General features: G+C 61.2%; 1 long non-coding RNA gene across 3 annotated transcripts in view; it reads left to right on the forward strand.

The window, feature by feature from the left end:
• The window catches only part of LOC136994259 (uncharacterized), a 19,104-nt gene continuing 73 nt past the window's right edge, over positions 1–19,031 (forward strand). For 2 of the 3 annotated variants that reach the window (XR_010886426.1, XR_010886427.1), the window contains exons 1-5: positions 1–219; positions 4,828–4,970; positions 9,579–9,721; positions 14,330–14,472; positions 16,701–16,843. This is a non-coding gene — a long non-coding RNA (uncharacterized lncRNA). Of the gene's footprint in view, positions 220–4,824; positions 4,971–9,578; positions 9,722–14,329; positions 14,473–16,700; positions 16,844–19,031 lie in introns of all 3 variants that reach the window. The other variant, XR_010886428.1, reaches the window with a different exon arrangement.

Consider the following 19,031-nt stretch of genomic DNA (forward strand, 5'->3'; position numbering starts at 1 on the left):
TGGAGTTGTTTCCTCGATGTCCTGATCTTGTCTCTCGTCTGTCTCTTGCTGCCGGTTCCCTGGTCCTGCAAAGCAGAAGTGGGCAAGAAGAGGAAGGCTTTGGAGAAACTGCAAGCAACAAGAGTGAAGAATCTGCAAGCTCATCAGGAGGCCAAAGATGCAAGTTGCCGAAGATGGAGGAGAAGGCGAGGGAGCCCGGACACCGGCACTTCTCTGAAGGTAGGGGAGGGCCCGGGATGCAGACCAGCTTTCGCTGTTGCTCCTGAGCCCCTCTGTTGCCCAGAGCAGCGTGGCCTCCCTGTAGACAGGGCTGTGGTCTCTGCTCAGTTGGCCTTTTGCCGTGCTACGCCTTTTGGCGGCTGCTGGGAGTGACTGCCCTGTAAGGCGGGCGGAAGTCACCGTGCTGCCCCTTTCTCGGCTCGGGGGAGGTCTTTAGAGGCCTGAGCCGTGGGACCAGCCAGTAAGTTGGGTGCCGGCCTCTGGAGCGGTGGCACAGTGCCACGCAATGGCAGCCTGTGCGGCGTGGCTCCCCTGTAAGCAGGGTGGAAGCCGTGAGCGACAGGTGCCTGGCCCGCGGTGCCTTGAGGCGCCTGCCCGCTCCGTCATCGGAGCCCATGGGGCTTCCTGCCCGGGCAGCAGGTACTTGCGCAGGGCTCTCCTGTAAGTCAGGTGCATAGCCCGAGGCTTCGTCATCTGGGTGCACGCCTTGTGCTGCACTTTGAGAGGGGATGCGAAGACCTTTGTTATCAAAGTACCGGCCACCTGTCAGTGAGCTGGATGTAGTTTTATACCGCTCTCCCTTTGGGAGGACAGGAGGCTGTAGTGTTTGAGACTGGCTGGAGGTGGTGCTGCAATGAGGTCTTTTTTCTCTTCTGCGAAGCTGTCTGTCTTGCGTGCGTGTTGGTATGCGTGGGGACGGCGTGACTGTTGCGGATTGCGTGTTTGTATGGTTTTGCTCTAAATCGCTGCAGTATTAGCTATGGACGCTTCGCAGAAGCAGAGAACGAGAAACTTTGTGTGCACTCACCGAAGGATCCTCCTGCCTTCCCGCAGAAGGGAATTTTTGTGGGTACAGAACACATCCCCCTTGCTGTTGGGGAGCAGGCAGGCTCTTAAAGAGCCCCTCTGGCAGGTACTCAGGCATGCTCAGCCCGTAAGTGAGGAGCGGGTCAGCCTCCTCTGAGTATTGCGGCTGACTGATGTTACCCTTGGCATGTCAGCGCTGTAAGGAGCATGCATGGCACGAGCCTTCCCTTTAAGGGATGTATGCGTATGCAAGGCTTATGCCTTTGAGCTGACCGACCTCCCCGTAATCGGGCTCGAGGTCTCTGCCCGCAGGGCTTCATGCCCGGGTGGCAATTTGCCAGCGAGACGGACGGACAAGAGACAAGATCAGGACATCGAGGAAACAACTCCAGTCCCCAGCCCTGCTGAACTTAACCCGAGGAGGTAAGGCTGTCCCCACCCAGCAAGCGCGCAGCCCGACACTCAAGCCCTAAGGCCACCACGGGCTCCTCCCTTACGCTTCTCGGTGGGTCTTCCGACACCCCTTGAGGCCCCCCCGCCCACGGAATGACAGGCCCACCAAGGAGCCCACTCCGCAGAAGCCCAGCTCCACGCTCTCCCTGGGCAGTCGTTACACGGCGCCGTGCGGAACGCACCTGGAGGAAAAACAGAGGCTTCTGGTGGGCAGGCGACATTCATACGGGCCTGCTCCAGAGACCACGTTCTGCAGGAGCGCCCGCCAGGGCATCCCCCCCGGCCCGCCAGGGAGGCCGCCCTTCTTGCCCTTGCCAGCCCGTGCTGCAGAAGCAGCATCCCTCTCCAGCAGCACGTCTGCACAGCAGGCTTGAGGCTTGCCTGGAGACATCCAGGCGGGTTGGAGGCCAGTGTGGGAGGGCTGGGACTCCGGGCACTGAAGGCTGGGGAGGGGCCGGGCAACACACGCAGAGGAGACTCACCCCTCACTTGCACGGGGGGCTCATTCTGCAACTGGGCTCGGAACAGCTGCCTCATCCCAAGGGGCCAAAGGAAACAGCTCAGTCCCTGCACTGCAGGGAGCCCATAGTGCTCAAGGCAGCAGAGGCCTCTCTGCTTCTCGGAGACGCAGCTCTGGTGGCCTTCACCCCGGTTACAGAGTTCTTGCTCGGCCAGACGCTGTCAGCAGGGTGCAGCACCGTTAGGGCAGAGGCCGGAGCCCCGGTTGCTGGGAGGGCAGGACTCAAGAGAGCTCTGTGCTCCCCCTGCCTCCCTCCCAGCACCAAGAATGCCACAGGTGTCCGGCTTAGAAGGTGCTCACCCTGGCTGCCCAGCGACAGCAGCATCAAGTCAAGAGGCCACTGGTGGACCTGCGCCCTGATTGCAGGGAGCAGAGGTGTGCCCTGCCTCTGTGGGCCTTTAATTACAGAGACAGTATTCTGTCTGTCTCCTGCTCACAGTTTCCCACTTCTGTAAAGGCAGAAGTGGGCAAGAAGGCGCCAGCTTTGGAGAAATTGCAAGCAATGAGAGTACAGAATCCACGAGGTGGTTACGAGGCTGAAGGTAGACAGACAACTGAGGAGAAGGCGAGGGGGACCCTTGCCTGGAGCCTGGCTCCTCCTTGAAGGCAGGGCCGGGATGCAGACCAGCTTTCGCTGTTGCTCCTGAGCCCCTCTGTTGCCCAGAGCAGCGTGGCCTCCCTGTAGACAGGGCTGTGGTCTCTGCTCAGTTGGCCTTTTGCCGTGCTACGCCTTTTGGCGGCTGCTGGGAGTGACTGCCCTGTAAGGCGGGCGGAAGTCACCGTGCTGCCCCTTTCTCGGCTCGGGGGAGGTCTTTAGAGGCCTGAGCCGTGGGACCAGCCAGTAAGTTGGGTGCCGGCCTCTGGAGCGGTGGCACAGTGCCACGCAATGGCAGCCTGTGCGGCGTGGCTCCCCTGTAAGCAGGGTGGAAGCCGTGAGCGACAGGTGCCTGGCCCGCGGTGCCTTGAGGCGCCTGCCCGCTCCGTCATCGGAGCCCATGGGGCTTCCTGCCCGGGCAGCAGGTACTTGCGCAGGGCTCTCCTGTAAGTCAGGTGCATAGCCCGAGGCTTCGTCATCTGGGTGCACGCCTTGTGCTGCACTTTGAGAGGGGATGCGAAGACCTTTGTTATCAAAGTACCGGCCACCTGTCAGTGAGCTGGATGTAGTTTTATACCGCTCTCCCTTTGGGAGGACAGGAGGCTGTAGTGTTTGAGACTGGCTGGAGGTGGTGCTGCAATGAGGTCTTTTTTCTCTTCTGCGAAGCTGTCTGTCTTGCGTGCGTGTTGGTATGCGTGGGGACGGCGTGACTGTTGCGGATTGCGTGTTTGTATGGTTTTGCTCTAAATCGCTGCAGTATTAGCTATGGACGCTTCGCAGAAGCAGAGAACGAGAAACTTTGTGTGCACTCACCGAAGGATCCTCCTGCCTTCCCGCAGAAGGGAATTTTTGTGGGTACAGAACACATCCCCCTTGCTGTTGGGGAGCAGGCAGGCTCTTAAAGAGCCCCTCTGGCAGGTACTCAGGCATGCTCAGCCCGTAAGTGAGGAGCGGGTCAGCCTCCTCTGAGTATTGCGGCTGACTGATGTTACCCTTGGCATGTCAGCGCTGTAAGGAGCATGCATGGCACGAGCCTTCCCTTTAAGGGATGTATGCGTATGCAAGGCTTATGCCTTTGAGCTGACCGACCTCCCCGTAATCGGGCTCGAGGTCTCTGCCCGCAGGGCTTCATGCCCGGGTGGCAGTCTGTGCACTGTGAGTACCCAGTAATTCCAGGCCCAGAGAGGAAGACCCTTCTGGCCTCCCTGTAATCAGGGTGTGGGTCGCTGGCGCAGCGGCCTCTTGCCTTGATGCTGCTTTCGCTAGGCAGCCAGGGTGAGCACCTTGTAAAGTAGGATGCCAGTGGCATTCCTGCTGCTGCGTGTGGGGCGGGGGGAGCACAGAGCTCTCCTGAGCCCTGCTGTCCCAGCAACCGGGGCTCCGGCCTCTGCCTTTACGGCGCTGCGCCCTGCTGACAGCCTCGGCCGAGTGAGAACTCTGTTACCAGGGTGAAGGCCATCAGAGCTGCCTCTCTGAGAAGCAGAGGGGCCCCTGGTGCCTCAAGCACCATGGGCTCCCTGCAGTGCAGAGGCCCAGCTGCTCCTTTGGCTCCTTGAGAAGAGGCCGCTTTTCCGAGCCTGCTTGCGGAGTGAGCCCCCCGTGCAAGTGAGGGGTGAGTCTCTTCCGCATGCATTGCCCGGCCCCTCCCCAGCCTTCGGTGCCCGGAGTCCTGGCCCTTTCTCACAGGCCTCCAACCCGCCTGGATGTCTCCAGGCAAGCCTCAAGCCTTCTGCACAGACGTGCTGTTGGAGGGGGATGCTGCTTCTGCAGCACGGGCTGGCAAGGGCAAGAAGGGCAGCCCCCCTGGCAGGCCGGAGGGGACGCCCTGGCAGGTGCTCCTGCAGAACGTGGTCTCTGGAGCAGGCCCGTATGAGTGTCGCCTGCCCATCTGCAGCCTCTCTTTTTCCTCTGGGCGCGTTCTGCACGGCGCCGTGTAACGATCGCCTGGGGAGAGCGTGGAGCTGGGCTTCTGCAGGGTGGGCTCCTTGGTGGGCCTGTCATTCCGCGGGCGGGGGGGGCCTCGAGGGGTGTCGGAAGACCCACCGAGAAGCGTAAGGGAGGAGCCCGTGGTGGCCTTAGGGCTTGAGTGTCGGGCTGCGCGCTTGCTGGGTGGGGACAGCCTTACCTCCTCGGGTTAAGTTCAGCGGGGCTGGGGACTGGAGTTGTTTCCTCGATGTCCTGATCTTGTCTCTCGTCTGTCTCTTGCTGCCGGTTCCCTGGTCCTGCAAAGCAGAAGTGGGCAAGAAGAGGAAGGCTTTGGAGAAACTGCAAGCAACAAGAGTGAAGAATCTGCAAGCTCATCAGGAGGCCAAAGATGCAAGTTGCCGAAGATGGAGGAGAAGGCGAGGGAGCCCGGACACCGGCACTTCTCTGAAGGTAGGGGAGGGCCCGGGATGCAGACCAGCTTTCGCTGTTGCTCCTGAGCCCCTCTGTTGCCCAGAGCAGCGTGGCCTCCCTGTAGACAGGGCTGTGGTCTCTGCTCAGTTGGCCTTTTGCCGTGCTACGCCTTTTGGCGGCTGCTGGGAGTGACTGCCCTGTAAGGCGGGCGGAAGTCACCGTGCTGCCCCTTTCTCGGCTCGGGGGAGGTCTTTAGAGGCCTGAGCCGTGGGACCAGCCAGTAAGTTGGGTGCCGGCCTCTGGAGCGGTGGCACAGTGCCACGCAATGGCAGCCTGTGCGGCGTGGCTCCCCCGTAAGCAGGGTGGAAGCCGTGAGCGACAGGTGCCTGGCCCGCGGTGCCTTGAGGCGCCTGCCCGCTCCGTCATCGGAGCCCATGGGGCTTCCTGCCCGGGCAGCAGGTACTTGCGCAGGGCTCTCCTGTAAGTCAGGTGCATAGCCCGAGGCTTCGTCATCTGGGTGCACGCCTTGTGCTGCACTTTGAGAGGGGATGCGAAGACCTTTGTTATCAAAGTACCGGCCACCTGTCAGTGAGCTGGATGTAGTTTTATACCGCTCTCCCTTTGGGAGGACAGGAGGCTGTAGTGTTTGAGACTGGCTGGAGGTGGTGCTGCAATGAGGTCTTTTTTCTCTTCTGCGAAGCTGTCTGTCTTGCGTGCGTGTTGGTATGCGTGGGGACGGCGTGACTGTTGCGGATTGCGTGTTTGTATGGTTTTGCTCTAAATCGCTGCAGTATTAGCTATGGACGCTTCGCAGAAGCAGAGAACGAGAAACTTTGTGTGCACTCACCGAAGGATCCTCCTGCCTTCCCGCAGAAGGGAATTTTTGTGGGTACAGAACACATCCCCCTTGCTGTTGGGGAGCAGGCAGGCTCTTAAAGAGCCCCTCTGGCAGGTACTCAGGCATGCTCAGCCCGTAAGTGAGGAGCGGGTCAGCCTCCTCTGAGTATTGCGGCTGACTGATGTTACCCTTGGCATGTCAGCGCTGTAAGGAGCATGCATGGCACGAGCCTTCCCTTTAAGGGATGTATGCGTATGCAAGGCTTATGCCTTTGAGCTGACCGACCTCCCCGTAATCGGGCTCGAGGTCTCTGCCCGCAGGGCTTCATGCCCGGGTGGCAATTTGCCAGCGAGACGGACGGACAAGAGACAAGATCAGGACATCGAGGAAACAACTCCAGTCCCCAGCCCTGCTGAACTTAACCCGAGGAGGTAAGGCTGTCCCCACCCAGCAAGCGCGCAGCCCGACACTCAAGCCCTAAGGCCACCACGGGCTCCTCCCTTACGCTTCTCGGTGGGTCTTCCGACACCCCTTGAGGCCCCCCCGCCCACGGAATGACAGGCCCACCAAGGAGCCCACTCTGCAGAAGCCCAGCTCCACGCTCTCCCTGGGCAGTCGTTACACGGCGCCGTGCGGAACGCACCTGGAGGAAAAACAGAGGCTTCTGGTGGGCAGGCGACATTCATACGGGCCTGCTCCAGAGACCACGTTCTGCAGGAGCGCCCGCCAGGGCATCCCCCCCGGCCCGCCAGGGAGGCCGCCCTTCTTGCCCTTGCCAGCCCGTGCTGCAGAAGCAGCATCCCTCTCCAGCAGCACGTCTGCACAGCAGGCTTGAGGCTTGCCTGGAGACATCCAGGCGGGTTGGAGGCCAGTGTGGGAGGGCTGGGACTCCGGGCACTGAAGGCTGGGGAGGGGCCGGGCAACACACGCAGAGGAGACTCACCCCTCACTTGCACGGGGGGCTCATTCTGCAACTGGGCTCGGAACAGCTGCCTCATCCCAAGGGGCCAAAGGAAACAGCTCAGTCCCTGCACTGCAGGGAGCCCATAGTGCTCAAGGCAGCAGAGGCCTCTCTGCTTCTCGGAGACGCAGCTCTGGTGGCCTTCACCCCGGTTACAGAGTTCTTGCTCGGCCAGACGCTGTCAGCAGGGTGCAGCACCGTTAGGGCAGAGGCCGGAGCCCCGGTTGCTGGGAGGGCAGGACTCAAGAGAGCTCTGTGCTCCCCCTGCCTCCCTCCCAGCACCAAGAATGCCACAGGTGTCCGGCTTAGAAGGTGCTCACCCTGGCTGCCCAGCGACAGCAGCATCAAGTCAAGAGGCCACTGGTGGACCTGCGCCCTGATTGCAGGGAGCAGAGGTGTGCCCTGCCTCTGTGGGCCTTTAATTACAGAGACAGTATTCTGTCTGTCTCCTGCTCACAGTTTCCCACTTCTGTAAAGGCAGAAGTGGGCAAGAAGGCGCCAGCTTTGGAGAAATTGCAAGCAATGAGAGTACAGAATCCACGAGGTGGTTACGAGGCTGAAGGTAGACAGACAACTGAGGAGAAGGCGAGGGGGACCCTTGCCTGGAGCCTGGCTCCTCCTTGAAGGCAGGGCCGGGATGCAGATCAGCTTTCGCTGTTGCTCCTGAGCCCCTCTGTTGCCCAGAGCAGCGTGGCCTCCCTGTAGACAGGGCTGTGGTCTCTGCTCAGTTGGCCTTTTGCCGTGCTACGCCTTTTGGCGGCTGCTGGGAGTGACTGCCCTGTAAGGCGGGCGGAAGTCACCGTGCTGCCCCTTTCTCGGCTCGGGGGAGGTCTTTAGAGGCCTGAGCCGTGGGACCAGCCAGTAAGTTGGGTGCCGGCCTCTGGAGCGGTGGCACAGTGCCACGCAATGGCAGCCTGTGCGGCGTGGCTCCCCTGTAAGCAGGGTGGAAGCCGTGAGCGACAGGTGCCTGGCCCGCGGTGCCTTGAGGCGCCTGCCCGCTCCGTCATCGGAGCCCATGGGGCTTCCTGCCCGGGCAGCAGGTACTTGCGCAGGGCTCTCCTGTAAGTCAGGTGCATAGCCCGAGGCTTCGTCATCTGGGTGCACGCCTTGTGCTGCACTTTGAGAGGGGATGCGAAGACCTTTGTTATCAAAGTACCGGCCACCTGTCAGTGAGCTGGATGTAGTTTTATACCGCTCTCCCTTTGGGAGGACAGGAGGCTGTAGTGTTTGAGACTGGCTGGAGGTGGTGCTGCAATGAGGTCTTTTTTCTCTTCTGCGAAGCTGTCTGTCTTGCGTGCGTGTTGGTATGCGTGGGGACGGCGTGACTGTTGCGGATTGCGTGTTTGTATGGTTTTGCTCTAAATCGCTGCAGTATTAGCTATGGACGCTTCGCAGAAGCAGAGAACGAGAAACTTTGTGTGCACTCACCGAAGGATCCTCCTGCCTTCCCGCAGAAGGGAATTTTTGTGGGTACAGAACACATCCCCCTTGCTGTTGGGGAGCAGGCAGGCTCTTAAAGAGCCCCTCTGGCAGGTACTCAGGCATGCTCAGCCCGTAAGTGAGGAGCGGGTCAGCCTCCTCTGAGTATTGCGGCTGACTGATGTTACCCTTGGCATGTCAGCGCTGTAAGGAGCATGCATGGCACGAGCCTTCCCTTTAAGGGATGTATGCGTATGCAAGGCTTATGCCTTTGAGCTGACCGACCTCCCCGTAATCGGGCTCGAGGTCTCTGCCCGCAGGGCTTCATGCCCGGGTGGCAGTCTGTGCACTGTGAGTACCCAGTAATTCCAGGCCCAGAGAGGAAGACCCTTCTGGCCTCCCTGTAATCAGGGTGTGGGTCGCTGGCGCAGCGGCCTCTTGCCTTGATGCTGCTTTCGCTAGGCAGCCAGGGTGAGCACCTTGTAAAGTAGGATGCCAGTGGCATTCCTGCTGCTGCGTGTGGGGCGGGGGGAGCACAGAGCTCTCCTGAGCCCTGCTGTCCCAGCAACCGGGGCTCCGGCCTCTGCCTTTACGGCGCTGCGCCCTGCTGACAGCCTCGGCCGAGTGAGAACTCTGTTACCAGGGTGAAGGCCATCAGAGCTGCCTCTCTGAGAAGCAGAGGGGCCCCTGGTGCCTCAAGCACCATGGGCTCCCTGCAGTGCAGAGGCCCAGCTGCTCCTTTGGCTCCTTGAGAAGAGGCCGCTTTTCCGAGCCTGCTTGCGGAGTGAGCCCCCCGTGCAAGTGAGGGGTGAGTCTCTTCCGCATGCATTGCCCGGCCCCTCCCCAGCCTTCGGTGCCCGGAGTCCTGGCCCTTTCTCACAGGCCTCCAACCCGCCTGGATGTCTCCAGGCAAGCCTCAAGCCTTCTGCACAGACGTGCTGTTGGAGGGGGATGCTGCTTCTGCAGCACGGGCTGGCAAGGGCAAGAAGGGCAGCCCCCCTGGCAGGCCGGAGGGGACGCCCTGGCAGGTGCTCCTGCAGAACGTGGTCTCTGGAGCAGGCCCGTATGAGTGTCGCCTGCCCATCTGCAGCCTCTCTTTTTCCTCTGGGCGCGTTCTGCACGGCGCCGTGTAACGATCGCCTGGGGAGAGCGTGGAGCTGGGCTTCTGCAGGGTGGGCTCCTTGGTGGGCCTGTCATTCCGCGGGCGGGGGGGGCCTCGAGGGGTGTCGGAAGACCCACCGAGAAGCGTAAGGGAGGAGCCCGTGGTGGCCTTAGGGCTTGAGTGTCGGGCTGCGCGCTTGCTGGGTGGGGACAGCCTTACCTCCTCGGGTTAAGTTCAGCGGGGCTGGGGACTGGAGTTGTTTCCTCGATGTCCTGATCTTGTCTCTCGTCTGTCTCTTGCTGCCGGTTCCCTGGTCCTGCAAAGCAGAAGTGGGCAAGAAGAGGAAGGCTTTGGAGAAACTGCAAGCAACAAGAGTGAAGAATCTGCAAGCTCATCAGGAGGCCAAAGATGCAAGTTGCCGAAGATGGAGGAGAAGGCGAGGGAGCCCGGACACCGGCACTTCTCTGAAGGTAGGGGAGGGCCCGGGATGCAGACCAGCTTTCGCTGTTGCTCCTGAGCCCCTCTGTTGCCCAGAGCAGCGTGGCCTCCCTGTAGACAGGGCTGTGGTCTCTGCTCAGTTGGCCTTTTGCCGTGCTACGCCTTTTGGCGGCTGCTGGGAGTGACTGCCCTGTAAGGCGGGCGGAAGTCACCGTGCTGCCCCTTTCTCGGCTCGGGGGAGGTCTTTAGAGGCCTGAGCCGTGGGACCAGCCAGTAAGTTGGGTGCCGGCCTCTGGAGCGGTGGCACAGTGCCACGCAATGGCAGCCTGTGCGGCGTGGCTCCCCTGTAAGCAGGGTGGAAGCCGTGAGCGACAGGTGCCTGGCCCGCGGTGCCTTGAGGCGCCTGCCCGCTCCGTCATCGGAGCCCATGGGGCTTCCTGCCCGGGCAGCAGGTACTTGCGCAGGGCTCTCCTGTAAGTCAGGTGCATAGCCCGAGGCTTCGTCATCTGGGTGCACGCCTTGTGCTGCACTTTGAGAGGGGATGCGAAGACCTTTGTTATCAAAGTACCGGCCACCTGTCAGTGAGCTGGATGTAGTTTTATACCGCTCTCCCTTTGGGAGGACAGGAGGCTGTAGTGTTTGAGACTGGCTGGAGGTGGTGCTGCAATGAGGTCTTTTTTCTCTTCTGCGAAGCTGTCTGTCTTGCGTGCGTGTTGGTATGCGTGGGGACGGCGTGACTGTTGCGGATTGCGTGTTTGTATGGTTTTGCTCTAAATCGCTGCAGTATTAGCTATGGACGCTTCGCAGAAGCAGAGAACGAGAAACTTTGTGTGCACTCACCGAAGGATCCTCCTGCCTTCCCGCAGAAGGGAATTTTTGTGGGTACAGAACACATCCCCCTTGCTGTTGGGGAGCAGGCAGGCTCTTAAAGAGCCCCTCTGGCAGGTACTCAGGCATGCTCAGCCCGTAAGTGAGGAGCGGGTCAGCCTCCTCTGAGTATTGCGGCTGACTGATGTTACCCTTGGCATGTCAGCGCTGTAAGGAGCATGCATGGCACGAGCCTTCCCTTTAAGGGATGTATGCGTATGCAAGGCTTATGCCTTTGAGCTGACCGACCTCCCCGTAATCGGGCTCGAGGTCTCTGCCCGCAGGGCTTCATGCCCGGGTGGCAATTTGCCAGCGAGACGGACGGACAAGAGACAAGATCAGGACATCGAGGAAACAACTCCAGTCCCCAGCCCTGCTGAACTTAACCCGAGGAGGTAAGGCTGTCCCCACCCAGCAAGCGCGCAGCCCGACACTCAAGCCCTAAGGCCACCACGGGCTCCTCCCTTACGCTTCTCGGTGGGTCTTCCGACACCCCTTGAGGCCCCCCCGCCCACGGAATGACAGGCCCACCAAGGAGCCCACTCCGCAGAAGCCCAGCTCCACGCTCTCCCTGGGCAGTCGTTACACGGCGCCGTGCGGAACGCACCTGGAGGAAAAACAGAGGCTTCTGGTGGGCAGGCGACATTCATACGGGCCTGCTCCAGAGACCACGTTCTGCAGGAGCGCCCGCCAGGGCATCCCCCCCGGCCCGCCAGGGAGGCCGCCCTTCTTGCCCTTGCCAGCCCGTGCTGCAGAAGCAGCATCCCTCTCCAGCAGCACGTCTGCACAGCAGGCTTGAGGCTTGCCTGGAGACATCCAGGCGGGTTGGAGGCCAGTGTGGGAGGGCTGGGACTCCGGGCACTGAAGGCTGGGGAGGGGCCGGGCAACACACGCAGAGGAGACTCACCCCTCACTTGCACGGGGGGCTCATTCTGCAACTGGGCTCGGAACAGCTGCCTCATCCCAAGGGGCCAAAGGAAACAGCTCAGTCCCTGCACTGCAGGGAGCCCATAGTGCTCAAGGCAGCAGAGGCCTCTCTGCTTCTCGGAGACGCAGCTCTGGTGGCCTTCACCCCGGTTACAGAGTTCTTGCTCGGCCAGACGCTGTCAGCAGGGTGCAGCACCGTTAGGGCAGAGGCCGGAGCCCCGGTTGCTGGGAGGGCAGGACTCAAGAGAGCTCTGTGCTCCCCCTGCCTCCCTCCCAGCACCAAGAATGCCACAGGTGTCCGGCTTAGAAGGTGCTCACCCTGGCTGCCCAGCGACAGCAGCATCAAGTCAAGAGGCCACTGGTGGACCTGCGCCCTGATTGCAGGGAGCAGAGGTGTGCCCTGCCTCTGTGGGCCTTTAATTACAGAGACAGTATTCTGTCTGTCTCCTGCTCACAGTTTCCCACTTCTGTAAAGGCAGAAGTGGGCAAGAAGGCGCCAGCTTTGGAGAAATTGCAAGCAATGAGAGTACAGAATCCACGAGGTGGTTACGAGGCTGAAGGTAGACAGACAACTGAGGAGAAGGCGAGGGGGACCCTTGCCTGGAGCCTGGCTCCTCCTTGAAGGCAGGGCCGGGATGCAGATCAGCTTTCGCTGTTGCTCCTGAGCCCCTCTGTTGCCCAGAGCAGCGTGGCCTCCCTGTAGACAGGGCTGTGGTCTCTGCTCAGTTGGCCTTTTGCCGTGCTACGCCTTTTGGCGGCTGCTGGGAGTGACTGCCCTGTAAGGCGGGCGGAAGTCACCGTGCTGCCCCTTTCTCGGCTCGGGGGAGGTCTTTAGAGGCCTGAGCCGTGGGACCAGCCAGTAAGTTGGGTGCCGGCCTCTGGAGCGGTGGCACAGTGCCACGCAATGGCAGCCTGTGCGGCGTGGCTCCCCTGTAAGCAGGGTGGAAGCCGTGAGCGACAGGTGCCTGGCCCGCGGTGCCTTGAGGCGCCTGCCCGCTCCGTCATCGGAGCCCATGGGGCTTCCTGCCCGGGCAGCAGGTACTTGCGCAGGGCTCTCCTGTAAGTCAGGTGCATAGCCCGAGGCTTCGTCATCTGGGTGCACGCCTTGTGCTGCACTTTGAGAGGGGATGCGAAGACCTTTGTTATCAAAGTACCGGCCACCTGTCAGTGAGCTGGATGTAGTTTTATACCGCTCTCCCTTTGGGAGGACAGGAGGCTGTAGTGTTTGAGACTGGCTGGAGGTGGTGCTGCAATGAGGTCTTTTTTCTCTTCTGCGAAGCTGTCTGTCTTGCGTGCGTGTTGGTATGCGTGGGGACGGCGTGACTGTTGCGGATTGCGTGTTTGTATGGTTTTGCTCTAAATCGCTGCAGTATTAGCTATGGACGCTTCGCAGAAGCAGAGAACGAGAAACTTTGTGTGCACTCACCGAAGGATCCTCCTGCCTTCCCGCAGAAGGGAATTTTTGTGGGTACAGAACACATCCCCCTTGCTGTTGGGGAGCAGGCAGGCTCTTAAAGAGCCCCTCTGGCAGGTACTCAGGCATGCTCAGCCCGTAAGTGAGGAGCGGGTCAGCCTCCTCTGAGTATTGCGGCTGACTGATGTTACCCTTGGCATGTCAGCGCTGTAAGGAGCATGCATGGCACGAGCCTTCCCTTTAAGGGATGTATGCGTATGCAAGGCTTATGCCTTTGAGCTGACCGACCTCCCCGTAATCGGGCTCGAGGTCTCTGCCCGCAGGGCTTCATGCCCGGGTGGCAGTCTGTGCACTGTGAGTACCCAGTAATTCCAGGCCCAGAGAGGAAGACCCTTCTGGCCTCCCTGTAATCAGGGTGTGGGTCGCTGGCGCAGCGGCCTCTTGCCTTGATGCTGCTTTCGCTAGGCAGCCAGGGTGAGCACCTTGTAAAGTAGGATGCCAGTGGCATTCCTGCTGCTGCGTGTGGGGCGGGGGGAGCACAGAGCTCTCCTGAGCCCTGCTGTCCCAGCAACCGGGGCTCCGGCCTCTGCCTTTACGGCGCTGCGCCCTGCTGACAGCCTCGGCCGAGTGAGAACTCTGTTACCAGGGTGAAGGCCATCAGAGCTGCCTCTCTGAGAAGCAGAGGGGCCCCTGGTGCCTCAAGCACCATGGGCTCCCTGCAGTGCAGAGGCCCAGCTGCTCCTTTGGCTCCTTGAGAAGAGGCCGCTTTTCCGAGCCTGCTTGCGGAGTGAGCCCCCCGTGCAAGTGAGGGGTGAGTCTCTTCCGCATGCATTGCCCGGCCCCTCCCCAGCCTTCGGTGCCCGGAGTCCTGGCCCTTTCTCACAGGCCTCCAACCCGCCTGGATGTCTCCAGGCAAGCCTCAAGCCTTCTGCACAGACGTGCTGTTGGAGGGGGATGCTGCTTCTGCAGCACGGGCTGGCAAGGGCAAGAAGGGCAGCCCCCCTGGCAGGCCGGAGGGGACGCCCTGGCAGGTGCTCCTGCAGAACGTGGTCTCTGGAGCAGGCCCGTATGAGTGTCGCCTGCCCATCTGCAGCCTCTCTTTTTCCTCTGGGCGCGTTCTGCACGGCGCCGTGTAACGATCGCCTGGGGAGAGCGTGGAGCTGGGCTTCTGCAGGGTGGGCTCCTTGGTGGGCCTGTCATTCCGCGGGCGGGGGGGGCCTCGAGGGGTGTCGGAAGACCCACCGAGAAGCGTAAGGGAGGAGCCCGTGGTGGCCTTAGGGCTTGAGTGTCGGGCTGCGCGCTTGCTGGGTGGGGACAGCCTTACCTCCTCGGGTTAAGTTCAGCGGGGCTGGGGACTGGAGTTGTTTCCTCGATGTCCTGATCTTGTCTCTCGTCTGTCTCTTGCTGCCGGTTCCCTGGTCCTGCAAAGCAGAAGTGGGCAAGAAGAGGAAGGCTTTGGAGAAACTGCAAGCAACAAGAGTGAAGAATCTGCAAGCTCATCAGGAGGCCAAAGATGCAAGTTGCCGAAGATGGAGGAGAAGGCGAGGGAGCCCGGACACCGGCACTTCTCTGAAGGTAGGGGAGGGCCCGGGATGCAGACCAGCTTTCGCTGTTGCTCCTGAGCCCCTCTGTTGCCCAGAGCAGCGTGGCCTCCCTGTAGACAGGGCTGTGGTCTCTGCTCAGTTGGCCTTTTGCCGTGCTACGCCTTTTGGCGGCTGCTGGGAGTGACTGCCCTGTAAGGCGGGCGGAAGTCACCGTGCTGCCCCTTTCTCGGCTCGGGGGAGGTCTTTAGAGGCCTGAGCCGTGGGACCAGCCAGTAAGTTGGGTGCCGGCCTCTGGAGCGGTGGCACAGTGCCACGCAATGGCAGCCTGTGCGGCGTGGCTCCCCTGTAAGCAGGGTGGAAGCCGTGAGCGACAGGTGCCTGGCCCGCGGTGCCTTGAGGCGCCTGCCCGCTCCGTCATCGGAGCCCATGGGGCTTCCTGCCCGGGCAGCAGGTACTTGCGCAGGGCTCTCCTGTAAGTCAGGTGCATAGCCCGAGGCTTCGTCATCTGGGTGCACGCCTTGTGCTGCACTTTGAGAGGGGATGCGAAGACCTTTGTTATCAAAGTACCGGCCACCTGTCAGTGAGCTGGATGTAGTTTTATACCGCTCTCCCTTTGGGAGGACAGGAGGCTGTAGTGTTTGAGACTGGCTGGAGGTGGTGCTGCAATGAGGTCTTTTTTCTCTTCTGCGAAGCTGTCTGTCTTGCGTGCGTGTTGGTATGCGTGGGGACGGCGTGACTGTTGCGGATTGCGTGTTTGTATGGTTTTGCTCTAAATCGCTGCAGTATTAGCTATGGACGCTTCGCAGAAGCAGAGAACGAGAAACTTTGTGTGCACTCACCGAAGGATCCTCCTGCCTTCCCGCAGAAGGGAATTTTTGTGGGTACAGAACACATCCCCCTTGCTGTTGGGGAGCAGGCAGGCTCTTAAAGAGCCCCTCTGGCAGGTACTCAGGCATGCTCAGCCCGTAAGTGAGGAGCGGGTCAGCCTCCTCTGAGTATTGCGGCTGACTGATGTTACCCTTGGCATGTCAGCGCTGTAAGGAGCATGCATGGCACGAGCCTTCCCTTTAAGGGATGTATGCGTATGCAAGGCTTATGCCTTTGAGCTGACCGACCTCCCCGTAATCGGGCTCGAGGTCTCTGCCCGCAGGGCTTCATGCCCGGGTGGCAGTCTGTGCACTGTGAGTACCCAGTAATTCCAGGCCCAGAGAGGAAGACCCTTCTGGCCTCCCTGTAATCAGGGTGTGGGTCGCTGGCGCAGCGGCCTCTTGCCTTGATGCTGCTTTCGCTAGGCAGCCAGGGTGAGCACCTTGTAAAGTAGGATGCCAGTGGCATTCCTGCTGCTGCGTGTGGGGCGGGGGGAGCACAGAGCTCTCCTGAGCCCTGCTGTCCCAGCAACCGGGGCTCCGGCCTCTGCCTTTACGGCGCTGCGCCCTGCTGACAGCCTCGGCCGAGTGAGAACTCTGTTACCAGGGTGAAGGCCATCAGAGCTGCCTCTCTGAGAAGCAGAGGGGCCCCTGGTGCCTCAAGCACCATGGGCTCCCTGCAGTGCAGAGGCCCAGCTGCTCCTTTGGCTCCTTGAGAAGAGGCCGCTTTTCCGAGCCTGCTTGCGGAGTGAGCCCCCCGTGCAAGTGAGGGGTGAGTCTCTTCCGCATGCATTGCCCGGCCCCTCCCCAGCCTTCGGTGCCCGGAGTCCTGGCCCTTTCTCACAGGCCTCCAACCCGCCTGGATGTCTCCAGGCAAGCCTCAAGCCTTCTGCACAGACGTGCTGTTGGAGGGGGATGCTGCTTCTGCAGCACGGGCTGGCAAGGGCAAGAAGGGCAGCCCCCCTGGCAGGCCGGAGGGGACGCCCTGGCAGGTGCTCCTGCAGAACGTGGTCTCTGGAGCAGGCCCGTATGAGTGTCGCCTGCCCATCTGCAGCCTCTCTTTTTCCTCTGGGCGCGTTCTGCACGGCGCCGTGTAACGATCGCCTGGGGAGAGCGTGGAGCTGGGCTTCTGCAGGGTGGGCTCCTTGGTGGGCCTGTCATTCCGCGGGCGGGGGGGGCCTCGAGGGGTGTCGGAAGACCCACCGAGAAGCGTAAGGGAGGAGCCCGTGGTGGCCTTAGGGCTTGAGTGTCGGGCTGCGCGCTTGCTGGGTGGGGACAGCCTTACCTCCTCGGGTTAAGTTCAGCGGGGCTGGGGACTGGAGTTGTTTCCTCGATGTCCTGATCTTGTCTCTCGTCTGTCTCTTGCTGCCGGTTCCCTGGTCCTGCAAAGCAGAAGTGGGCAAGAAGAGGAAGGCTTTGGAGAAACTGCAAGCAACAAGAGTGAAGAATCTGCAAGCTCATCAGGAGGCCAAAGATGCAAGTTGCCGAAGATGGAGGAGAAGGCGAGGGAGCCCGGACACCGGCACTTCTCTGAAGGTAGGGGAGGGCCCGGGATGCAGACCAGCTTTCACTGTTGCTCCTGAGCCCCTCTGTTGCCCAGAGCAGCGTGGCCTCCCTGTAGACAGGGCTGTGGTCTCTGCTCAGTTGGCCTTTTGCCGTGCTACGCCTTTTGGCGGCTGCTGGGAGTGACTGCCCTGTAAGGCGGGCGGAAGTCACCGTGCTGCCCCTTTCTCGGCTCGGGGGAGGTCTTTAGAGGCCTGAGCCGTGGGACCAGCCAGTAAGTTGGGTGCCGGCCTCTGGAGCGGTGGCACAGTGCCACGCAATGGCAGCCTGTGCGGCGTGGCTCCCCTGTAAGCAGGGTGGAAGCCGTGAGCGACAGGTGCCTGGCCCGCGGTGCCTTGAGGCGCCTGCCCGCTCCGTCATCGGAGCCCATGGGGCTTCCTGCCCGGGCAGCAGGTACTTGCGCAGGGCTCTCCTGTAAGTCAGGTGCATAGCCCGAGGCTTCGTCATCTGGGTGCACGCCTTGTGCTGCACTTTGAGAGGGGATGCGAAGACCTTTGTTATCAAAGTACCGGCCACCTGTCAGTGAGCTGGATGTAGTTTTATACCGCTCTCCCTTTGGGAGGACAGGAGGCTGTAGTGTTTGAGACTGGCTGGAGGTGGTGCTGCAATGAGGTCTTTTTTCTCTTCTGCGAAGCTGTCTGTCTTGCGTGCGTGTTGGTATGCGTGGGGACGGCGTGACTGTTGCGGATTGCGTGTTTGTATGGTTTTGCTCTAAATCGCTGCAGTATTAGCTATGGACGCTTCGCAGAAGCAGAGAACGAGAAACTTTGTGTGCACTCACCGAAGGATCCTCCTGCCTTCCCGCAGAAGGGAATTTTTGTGGGTACAGAACACATCCCCCTTGCTGTTGGGGAGCAGGCAGGCTCTTAAAGAGCCCCTCTGGCAGGTACTCAGGCATGCTCAGCCCGTAAGTGAGGAGCGGGTCAGCCTCCTCTGAGTATTGCGGCTGACTGATGTTACCCTTGGCATGTCAGTGCTGTAAGGAGCATGCATGGCACGAGCCTTCCCTTTAAGGGATGTATGCGTATGCAAGGCTTATGCCTTTGAGCTGACCGACCTCCCCGTAATCGGGCTCGAGGTCTCTGCCCGCAGGGCTTCATGCCCGGGTGGCAGTCTGTGCACTGTGAGTACCCAGTAATTCCAGGCCCAGAGAGGAAGACCCTTCTGGCCTCCCTGTAATCAGGGTGTGGGTCGCTGGCGCAGCGGCCTCTTGCCTTGATGCTGCTTTCGCTAGGCAGCCAGGGTGAGCACCTTGTAAAGTAGGATGCCAGTGGCATTCCTGCTGCTGCGTGTGGGGCGGGGGGAGCACAGAGCTCTCCTGAGCCCTGCTGTCCCAGCAACCGGGGCTCCGGCCTCTGCCTTTACGGCGCTGCGCCCTGCTGACAGCCTCGGCCGAGTGAGAACTCTGTTACCAGGGTGAAGGCCATCAGAGCTGCCTCTCTGAGAAGCAGAGGGGCCCCTGGTGCCTCAAGCACCATGGGCTCCCTGCAGTGCAGAGGCCCAGCTGCTCCTTTGGCTCCTTGAGAAGAGGCCGCTTTTCCGAGCCTGCTTGCGGAGTGAGCCCCCCGTGCAAGTGAGGGGTGAGTCTCTTCCGCATGCATTGCCCGGCCCCTCCCCAGCCTTCGGTGCCCGGAGTCCTGGCCCTTTCTCACAGGCCTCCAACCCGCCTGGATGTCTCCAGGCAAGCCTCAAGCCTTCTGCACAGACGTGCTGTTGGAGGGGGATGCTGCTTCTGCAGCACGGGCTGGCAAGGGCAAGAAGGGCAGCCCCCCTGGCAGGCCGGAGGGGACGCCCTGGCAGGTGCTCCTGCAGAACGTGGTCTCTGGAGCAGGCCCGTATGAGTGTCGCCTGCCCATCTGCAGCCTCTCTTTTTCCTCTGGGCGCGTTCTGCACGGCGCCGTGTAACGATCGCCTGGGGAGAGCGTGGAGCTGGGCTTCTGCAGGGTGGGCTCCTTGGTGGGCCTGTCATTCCGCGGGCGGGGGGGGCCTCGAGGGGTGTCGGAAGACCCACCGAGAAGCGTAAGGGAGGAGCCCGTGGTGGCCTTAGGGCTTGAGTGTCGGGCTGCGCGCTTGCTGGGTGGGGACAGCCTTACCTCCTCGGGTTAAGTTCAGCGGGGCTGGGGACTGGAGTTGTTTCCTCGATGTCCTGATCTTGTCTCTC

The sequence above is a fragment of the Apteryx mantelli genome, chromosome 26 (genome assembly GCF_036417845.1).
Source record: "Apteryx mantelli isolate bAptMan1 chromosome 26, bAptMan1.hap1, whole genome shotgun sequence".
Lineage (NCBI taxonomy): Eukaryota > Metazoa > Chordata > Aves > Apterygiformes > Apterygidae > Apteryx > Apteryx mantelli.